Raw genomic sequence first — 9840 nt, forward strand, 5'->3', positions numbered from 1 at the left:
TACGATATAACGTATAACGTTATATAGTATTAAGTTATGCCGTCTAACGTTATATAGAATTACGTTATAACGTATAACGTTATATACTATTACGATTTAACGTATAACGCTATATACAATTACGTTATAACGGATAACGTTATATACTATTACGTTACAACGTATAACGTTATATAGTATTAAGTTATGACGTCTAACGTTATATACTATTACGTTATAACGTATAACGTTATATACTATTACGATATAACGTACAACGTTATATAGTATTAAGTTATGACGTCTAACGTTATATACTATTACGATTTAACGTATTACGCTATATACAATTACGTTATAACGTATAACTTTGTATACTATTACGTTATAACGTATAACGTTATATACTACTACGTTACAACGTATAACGCTATATACTATTACGATATAACGTATAACGTTATATAGTATTAAGTTATGACGTCTAACGTTATATAGCATTACGTTATAACGTACATCGTTATATACTATTACGTTAAAACGTGTAACGTTATATACTATTACGTTATAACGTATAACGTTATATACTATTACGTTATAACGTATAACGTTATATACTATTACGTTATAACGTATAACGCTATGTAATATTACGTTATAACGTATAACGTTATATACTATTACGATTTAACGTATAACGCTATATACAATTACGTTATAACGTATAACGTTGTATACTATTACGATATAACGTACAACGTTATATACTACTACGTTATAACGTATAACGTTATATACTATTACGATATAACGTACAACGTTATATAGTATTACGTTATAACGTACAACGTTATATACTATTACGTTATAACGTATAACGTTATATACTATTACGTTATAACGTATAACGCTATATACAATTACATTATAACGTATAACGTTATATACTATTACGTTATAACGTACAACGTTATATACTATTACGTTAAAACGTGTAACGTTATATACTACTACGTTATAACGTATAACGTTATATACTATTACGATATAACGTATAACGTTATAGAGTATTACGTTATATCATATAACGTTATATACTACTACGATATAACGTACAACGTTATATAGTATTAAGTTATGACGTCTAACGTTATATAGCATTACGTTATAACGTACAACGTTATATACTATTACGATTTAACGTATAACGCTATATACAATTACATTATAACGTATAACGTTATATACTATTACGTTATAACGTACATCGTTATATACTATTACGTTAAAACGTGTAACGTTATATACTATTACGTTATAACGTATAACGTTATGTACTATTACGATATAACGTATAACGTTATAGAGTATTACGTTATATCATATAACGTTATATACTACTACGATATAACGTATAACATTATATACTATTACGTTATAACGTATAACGTTATATACTATCACGTTATAACGTATAACGGTATATACTATTACGATTTAACGTATAACGCTATATACAATTACGTTATAACGTACAACGTTATATACTATTACGTTATAACGTACAACGTTATATACTATTATGTTAAAACGTGTAACGTTATATACTATTACGTTATAACGTATAACGTTATATAGTATTAAGTTATGACGTCTAACGTTATATAGCATTACGTTATAACGTATAACGTTATATACTATTACGTTATAACGTATAACGTTATATACTATCACGTTATAACGTATAACGGTATATACTATTACGATTTAACGGATAACGCTATATACAATTACGTTATAACGTACAACGTTATATACTATTACGTTATAACGTACAACGTTATATACTATTATGTTAAAACGTGTAACGTTATATACTATTACGTTATAACGTATAACGTTATATAGTATTAAGTTATGACGTCTAACGTTATATAGCATTACGTTATAACGTACAACGGTATATACTATTACGATTTAACGTATAACGCTATATACAATTACGTTATAACGTACACCGTTATATACTATTACGTTATAACGTACAACGTTATATACTATTACGTTAAAACGTGTAACGTTATATACTATTACGTTATAACGTATAACGTTATATAGTATTAAGTTATGACGTCTAACGTTATATAGAATTACGTTATAACGTATATCGGTATATACTATTACGATTTAACGTATAACGCTATATACAATTACGTTATAACGTATAACGTTGTATACTATTACGTTATAACGTATAACGTTATATACTACTACGTTACAACGGATAACGTTATATACTATTACGATATAACGTACAACGTTATATAGTATTAAGTTATGACGTCTAACGTTATATAGCATTACGTTATAACGTACAATGTTATATACTATTACGATATAACGTATAACGTTATAGAGTATTACGTTATATCGCATAACGTTATATACTATTACGTTATAACGTACAACGTTATATACTATTACGTTATAACGTACAACGTTATATACTATTACGTTAAAACGTGTAACGTTATATACTATTACGTTATAACGTATAACGTTATATACTATTACGATATAACGTATAACGTTATAGAGTATTACGTTATATCGCATAACGTTATATACTATTACGATTTAACGTATAACGCTATATACAATTACGTTATAACGTATAACGTTGTATACTATTACGTCATAACGTATAACGTTATATACTACTACGTTACAACGGATAACGTTATATACTATTACGATATAACGTATAATGTTATATAGTATTAAGTTATGACGTCTAACGTTATATAGCATTACGTTATAACGTTCATCGTTATATACTATTACGTTAAAACGTGTAACGTTATATACTATTACGTTATAACGTATAACGTTATATACTATTACGTTATAACGTATAACGCTATGTAATATTACGTTATAACGTATAACGTTATATACTATTACGATTTAACGTATAACGCTATATACAATTACGTTATAACGTATAACGTTGTATACTATTACGTTATAACGTATAACGTTATATACTACTACGTTACAACGTATAACGCTATATACTATTACGATATAACGTATAACGTTATATAGTATTAAGTTATGCCGTCTAACGTTATATAGAATTACGTTATAACGTATAACGGTATATACTATTACGATTTAACGTATAACGCTATATACAATTACGTTATAACGTATAACGTTGTATACTATTACGTTATAACGTATAACGTTATATACTATTACGATATAACGTATAACGTTATATAGTATTAAGTTATGACGTCTAACGTTATATAGCATTACGTTATAACGTATAACGTTATATACCATTACGATTTAACGTATAACGATATATACAATTACATTATAATGTATAACGTTATATACTATTACGTTATAACGTATAACGTTATATACTATTACGATTTAACGTATAACGCTATATACAATTACGTTATAACGTATAACGTTGTATACTATTACGTTATAACGTATAACGTTATATACTACTACGTTACAACGTATAACGCTATATACTATTACGATATAACGTACAACGTTATATAGTATTAAGTTATGACGTCTAACGTTATATACTATTACGATTTAACGTATAACGCTATATACAATTACGTTATAACGTATAACGTTGTATACTATTACGTTATAACGTATAACGTTATATACTACTACATTACAACGTATAACGCTATATACTATTACGATATAACGTATAACGTTATATAGTATTAAGTTATGACGTCTAACGTTATATAGCATTACGTTATAACGTATAACGTTATATACCATTACGATTTAACGTATAACGATATATACAATTACATTATAATGTATAACGTTATATACTATTACGTTATAACGTATAACGTTATATACTATTACGATTTAACGTCTAACGTTATATAGAATTACGTTATAACGTAGAACGTTATATACTACTAAGCTATAACGTATAACGTTATATAGTAATACGTTATGACGTATAACGTTGTATACTATTACGTTATAACGTATAACGTTATATACTACTACGTTACAACGGATAACGTTATATACTATTACGATATAACGTATAACGTTATATAGTATTAAGTTATGACGTCTAACGTTATATTGCATTACGTTATAACGTACATCGTTATATACTATTACGTTAAAACGTGTAACGTTATATACTATTACGTTATAACGTATAACGTGATATACTATTACGTTATAACGTATAACGCTATGTAATATTACGATATAACGTATAACGTTATAGAGTATTACGTTATATCGCATAACGTTATATACTACTACGATATAACGTATACCATTATATTCTATTACGATATAACGTATAACGTTATATAGTATTAAGTTATGACGTCTAACGTTATATAGCATTACGTTATAACGTACATCGTTATATACTATTACGTTAAAACGTGTAACGTTATATACTATTACGTTATAACGTATAACGTTATATACTATTACGTTATAACGTACAACGTTATATACTATTACGTTAAAACGTGTAACGTTATATACTATTACGTTATAACGTATAACGTTATATACTATTACGATATAACGTACAACGTTATATAGTATTAAGTTATGACGTCTAACGTTATATACTATTACGATTTAACGTATTACGCTATATACAATTACGTTATAACGTATAACTTTGTATACTATTACGTTATAACGTATAACGTTATATACTACTACGTTACAACGTATAACGCTATATACTATTACGATATAACGTATAACGTTATATAGTATTAAGTTATGACGTCTAACGTTATATAGCATTACGTTATAACGTACATCGTTATATACTATTACGTTAAAACGTGTAACGTTATATACTATTACGTTATAACGTATAACGTTATATACTATTACGTTATAACGTATAACGCTATGTAATATTACGTTATAACGTATAACGTTATATACTATTACGATTTAACGTATAACGCTATATACAATTACGTTATAACGTATAACGTTGTATACTATTACGTTATAACGTATAACGTTATATACTACTACGTTACAACGTATAACGCTATATACTATTACGATATAACGTATAACGTTATATAGTATTAAGTTATGACGTCTAACGTTATATAGAATTACGTTATAACGTATAACGTTATATACTATTACGATATAACGTACAACGTTATATAGTATTAAGTTATGACGTCTAACGTTATATAGCATTACGTTATAACGTACAACGTTATATACTATTACGATTTAACGTATAACGCTATATACAATTACATTATAACGTATAACGTTATATAGTATTAAGTTATGACGTCTAACGTTATGTAGCATTACGTTATAACGTACATCGTTATATACTATTACGTTAAAACGTGTAACGTTATATACTATTACGTTATAACGTATAACGTTATATACTATTACGCTATAACGTATAACGCTATGTAATATTACGTTATAACGTATAACGTTATATACTATTACGATTTAACGTATAACGCTATATACAATTACGTTATAACGTATAACGTTGTATACTATTACGTTATAACGTATAACGTTATATACTACTACGTTACAACGTATAACGCTATATACTATTACGATATAACGTATAACGTTATATAGTATTAAGTTATGCCGTCTAACGTTATATAGAATTACGTTATAACGTATAACGGTATATACTATTACGATTTAACGTATAACGCTATATACAATTACGTTATAACGTATAACGTTGTATACTATTACGTTATAACGTATAACGTTATATACTACTACGTTACAACGGATAACGTTATATACTATTACGATATAACGTACAACGTTATATAGTATTAAGTTATGACGTCTAACGTTATATACTATTACGATTTAACGTATAACGCTATATACAATTACGTTATAACGTATAACGTTGTATACTATTACGTTATAACGTATAACGTTATATACTACTACATTACAACGTATAACGCTATATACTATTACGATATAACGTATAACGTTATATAGTATTAAGTTATGACGTCTAACGTTATATAGCATTACGTTATAACGTATAACGATATATACCATTACGATTTAACGTATAACGATATATACAATTACATTATAATGTATAACGTTATATACTATTACGTTATAACGTATAACGTTATATACTATTACGATTTAACGTCTAACGTTATATAGAATTACGTTATAACGTAGAACGTTATATACTACTAAGCTATAACGTATAACGTTATATAGTAATACGTTATGACGTATAACGTTGTATACTATTACGTTATAACGTATAACGTTATATACTACTACGTTATAACGTATAACGCTATATACTATTACGATATAACGTATAACGTTATATAGTATTAAGTTATGACGTCTAACGTTATATAGAATTACGTTATAACGTATAACGTTATATACTATTACGATATAACGTACAACGTTATATAGTATTAAGTTATGACGTCTAACGTTATATAGCATTACGTTATAACGTACAACGTTATATACTATTACGATTTAACGTATAACGCTATATGCAATTACATTATAACGTATAACGTTATATACTATTACGTTATAACGTACAACGTTATATACTATTACGTTAAAACGTGTAACGTTATATACTACTACGTTATAACGTATAACGTTATATACTATTACGATATAACGTATAACGTTATAGAGTATTACGTTATATCATATAACGTTATATACTACTACGATATAACGTACAACGTTATATAGTATTAAGTTATGACGTCTAACGTTATATAGCATTACGTTATAACGTACAACGTTATATACTATTACGATTTAACGTATAACGCTATATACAATTACATTATAACGTATAACGTTATATACTATTACGTTATAACGTACATCGTTATATACTATTACGTTAAAACGTGTAACGTTATATACTATTACGTTATAACGTATAACGTTATGTACTATTACGATATAACGTATAACGTTATAGAGTATTACGTTATATCATATAACGTTATATACTACTACGATATAACGTATAACATTATATACTATTACGTTATAACGTATAGCGTTATATACTATCACGTTATAACGTATAACGTTATATACTATTACGTTATAACGTACAACGTTATATACTATTATGTTAAAACGTGTAACGTTATATACTATTACGTTATAACGTATAACGTTATATAGTATTAAGTTATGACGTCTAACGTTATATAGCATTACGTTATAACGTATAACGTTATATACTATTACGTTATAACGTATAACGTTATATACAATTACATTATAATGTATAACGTTATATACTATTACGTTATAACGTATAACGTTATATACTATTACGATTTAACGTATAACGCTATATACAATTAGGTTATAACGTACAACGGTATATACTATTACGATTTAACGTATAACGCTATATACAATTACGTTATAACGTACAACGTTATATACTATTACGTTATAACGTACAACGTTATATACTATTACGTTAAAACGTGTAACGTTATATACTATTACGTTATAACGTATAACGTTATATAGTATTAAGTTATGACGTCTAACGTTATATAGAATTACGTTATAACGTATAACGGTATATACTATTACGATTTAACGTATAACGCTATATACAATTACGTTATAACGTATAACGTTGTATACTATTACGTTATAACGTATAACGTTATATACTACTACGTTACAACGGATAACGTTATATACTATTACGATATAACGTACAACGTTATATAGTATTAAGTTATGACGTCTAACGTTATATAGCATTACGTTATAACGTACAATGTTATATACTATCACGTTATAACGTATAACGGTATATGCTATTACGATTTAACGTATAACGCTATATACAATTACGTTATAACGTATAACGTTGTATACTATTACGTTATAACGTATAACGTTATATATTACTACGTTACAACGGATAACGTTATATACTATTACGTTATAACGTACAACGTTATATACTATTACGTTAAAACGTGTAACGTTATATACTATTACGATATAACGTATAACGTTATATAGTATTAAGTTATGCCGTCTAACGTTATATAGAATTACGTTATAACGTATAACGGTATATACTATTACGATTTAACGTATAACGCTATATACAATTACGTTATAACGTATAACGTTGTATACTATTACGTTATAACGTATAACGTTATATACTACTACGTTACAACGGATAACGTCATATACTATTACGATATAACGTACAACGTTATATAGTATTAAGTTATGACGTCTAACGTTATATACTATTACGATTTAACGTATAACGCTATATACAATTACGTTATAACGTATAACGTTGTATACTATTACGTTATAACGTATAACGTTATATACTACTACGTTACAACGTATAACGCTATATACTATTACGATATAACGTATAACGTTATATAGTATTAAGTTATGACGTCTAACGTTATATAGCATTACGTTATAACGTATAACGTTATATACCATTACGATTTAACGTATAACGATATATACAATTACATTATAATGTATAACGTTATATACTATTACGTTATAACGTATAACGTTATATACTATAACGATTTAACGTCTAACGTTATATAGAATTACGTTATAACGTAGAGCGTTATATACTACTAAGCTATAACGTATAACGTTATATAGTAATACGTTATGACGTATAACGATGTATACTATTACGTTATAACGTATAACGTTATATACTACTACGTTACAACGGATAACGTTATATACTATTACGATATAACGTATAACGTTATATAGTATTAAGTTATGACGTCTAACGTTATATAGCATTACGTTATAACGTACATCGTTATATACTATTACGTTAAAACGTGTAACGTTATATACTATTACGTTATAACGTATAACGTGATATACTATTACGTTATAACGTATAACGCTATGTAATATTACGATATAACGTATAACGTTATAGAGTATTACGTTATATCGCATAACGTTATATACTACTACGATATAACGTATACCATTATATTCTATTACGATATAACGTATAACGTTATATAGTATTAAGTTATGCCGTCTAACGTTATATAGAATTACGTTATAACGTATAACGTTATATACTATTACGATTTAACGTATAACGCTATATACAATTACGTTATAACGGATAACGTTATATACTATTACGTTACAACGTATAACGTTATATAGTATTAAGTTATGACGTCTAACGTTATATACTATTACGTTATAACGTATAACGTTATATACTATTACGATATAACGTACAACGTTATATAGTATTAAGTTATGACGTCTAACGTTATATACTATTACGATTTAACGTATTACGCTATATACAATTACGTTATAACGTATAACTTTGTATACTATTACGTTATAACGTATAACGTTATATACTACTACGTTACAACGTATAACGCTATATACTATTACGATATAACGTATAACGTTATATAGTATTAAGTTATGACGTCTAACGTTATATAGCATTACGTTATAACGTACATCGTTATATACTATTACGTTAAAACGTGTAACGTTATATACTATTACGTTATAACGTATAACGTTATATACTATTACGTTATAACGTATAACGTTATATACTATTACGTTATAACGTATAACGCTATGTAATATTACGTTATAACGTATAACGTTATATACTATTACGATTTAACGTATAACGCTATATACAATTACGTTATAACGTATAACGTTGTATACTAT

This window comes from Bombus terrestris, chromosome 2 (assembly GCF_910591885.1).
Source record: "Bombus terrestris chromosome 2, iyBomTerr1.2, whole genome shotgun sequence".
Lineage (NCBI taxonomy): Eukaryota > Metazoa > Arthropoda > Insecta > Hymenoptera > Apidae > Bombus > Bombus terrestris.